The sequence below is a fragment of the Protobothrops mucrosquamatus genome, unplaced genomic scaffold, assembly GCF_001527695.2.
Source record: "Protobothrops mucrosquamatus isolate PMUCROS unplaced genomic scaffold, P.Mucros_1.0 scaffold1176, whole genome shotgun sequence".
NCBI lineage: Eukaryota > Metazoa > Chordata > Lepidosauria > Squamata > Viperidae > Protobothrops > Protobothrops mucrosquamatus.
The window spans coordinates 322,990-325,560 of NW_015387390.1; positions in this window are offsets into that span (position 1 = coordinate 322,990).

Consider the following 2,571-nt stretch of genomic DNA (forward strand, 5'->3'; position numbering starts at 1 on the left):
TCCACACCCCATCCTCAAGGTAGGCCCTAGAAATGCTACTGGGCCAGGCCTGCGCGAGGGGTGAGTCGCGCAGGACCAGCAGGACCGTCTTAGAGTACATAGTTCAGCAACGGGAGTCCATGGCACAGAGGGGAAAGATGTTATCTGGCCGTTCTTCGGTCTTCCAAAACCAAAACCGGCCGAGGTCTCTGCAAAGGCCTGTAAACTAGCAGCCTGTAAACTAGCTTCTGAGTTGTGATGTATTTGATTTTTTGTGGAAGTGAAAAGATAGGAAATAATATATCAGTGATGGCGAACCTTTTAGAGACCGAGTGCCCAAACTGCAACCCAAAACCCACTTATTTATCGCTGGGTGCCAGGTGGGCATGGCCCACTGGATGGTCATGGCAGAATGGGTGGGTATGGCCAAGGTGGACGTGGTCACCTTGATGTTGCTTGAGGATGCCTGTGGGGGCCGGGCAGGGTTGGGGGAGATCCAGGGGGTCTCTGGCAAGTGGGGCGGTGGGCAGGAGGCTTGTCCTGTGGGGTGAGGTGAGGCAAGGCAAGGCAGGGTGGGGGTGCCATTGTCCCAGGGCAAGGCAAGGCCGGGGCAGCTGCTGCCTGACACCATCGATCCCCGCATACAGAAGCCAGCGAGCGCATGGGGGCCGACAGTGTCTGTCAGCAGCCACAGTCTGCTGGCCCTTCGATTGGTGCACTCTGGGGCTCTGCAGCCCGCTGCCAGCAGTTCAGAGAAGCTGACTCTGAGCTGGACGGACGGCCGACAGCTGATGAGGCGATGCAGTGGGTTTTGCCTGGGAAAAGGAGAGCATGCGAGGCCAGGAGGGATGGGACGGGGGGGGGGAGGGAAACCAGCCGTGCTGGGATGCATCTGGCCATGTGGGACCTTGGCGAGTTAGCAGGCGGCTGGTTGAAGAGGAATGGTTGCCATTTCCGGGGCATGGCGCACGTGCCCAGAGAGAGGGCTCTGAGTGCCGCCTCTGGCACGCGTGCCATAGGTTCGCCACCACTGTAATATATGATCAACATTGAAATTTGATCTCTTCACATTTAAGAGTATTCGTATTCAAAATCCTTTTCACATAGATCAAGAATTGTGCTCTTAAACTAAAACCCAAGCCTGGCCTCAGAGATTGAGAAACTATTATATTTGATTATAGCAACTCTTAAGTAAAAGGTCTTGAGCAGCAAGAGAAAGAAAATCTAATTTTAACAATAGGTGTCAGGTGAAATGTGAAGCTCATGCATTCTTAATACATTCTCCCTTAATCTTATTCTCCTCCACTTCCTTCTGTTAGTACAGTGGTCATTTTACCTTTGACTTAATTTTATTACTTAGGGTTAATTTGATTTTGAGAAGTTGTTTTAAAACCATTGCAGTTTTAAAAAATACTTTTAGGTCATTTATTCAACTTAAGCATTTCTTATTTGATTTATTTGGCATGGATGTAGCCACCTTCAAAGTTCTGCAACTATTAGAGGTTTAGGGAAGATTATCTGTGGTTCTTAACCTTCTAAATAAAAAGTTGAAAGAAGTTGATGAAATTTACATTTGTTATGAGTTCTTAGAAATAACATGTTTCAAACTCCTGGTCTAATAAACTTAACAAGTGACTGAATTAAACAATACATTTAGTTCTCGACTTACAACAGTACACTTAGTGACTGTTCAAAGTTACAACAGTGACTTATGACCATTTTTCACATTTACAACTGTTGCAGCATCCCCATTGTCATGTGATCAAAATTCAGATGCTTAGCAACTGACTCACATTTAGGACTGTTGCACTGTCCCAGGGTCCTGTGATCACCTTTTGCAACTTTCTGACTAGCAAAGCCAGATTTACTTAATAACTGTGCTCCTAATTTAACAACTGTGGTGATTCACTTAACAACTGTGGCAAGAAAGATCATAAAATGGGACAAAATTCACTTAACAAATGTCTCATTTGGCAAGAAAAATTTGGGGCTCAGTTGTGGTTGTAAGTTGAGGACTGTCTGTATGAAATAAATTTCTTACCATTTTAAAATTAGATCACTTCCGCAAAAAAAAAAGTAAAGTGATGTGATATTCAAGAAACTATCATTACAATTGTCCTGCCTTTGCAACTCTAGCACAGGTTTAACCCATGTGGTTTTGTCTTGTCCTGTTACTGTTGGGTTTTGTGCTGACATCAACAGAATTTTTAATATGTTATTAATTATGGCTCAGTTACTGTACACGAAAGATTAATGATCTTCTTGGCTATAGTCCCATGTTTTGGAATCTATCAAACTATTCAAAGAATTATTATTCAACATTGGAGGGAGAAATCTATACTTGATTTGCAGCAGTGGTTTACTGATGTGCATTTGTCAACATCTGAACTAATCTTGGAACAAGGAACGGTATATTTTATTGTTCTATTTGGAATGTAACTTCCAGTGTTGTTATAAATTTTCCTCTCTCCCCTTTTTATTGCTACGCTTATCAATTTTGAAATTGTTTTTCTATACTGTTATAGCAATTTGTCTCTTTCTTTTACTATTCAGTTTATCAGTAACAATTATACATTCAACATTTGGATATTA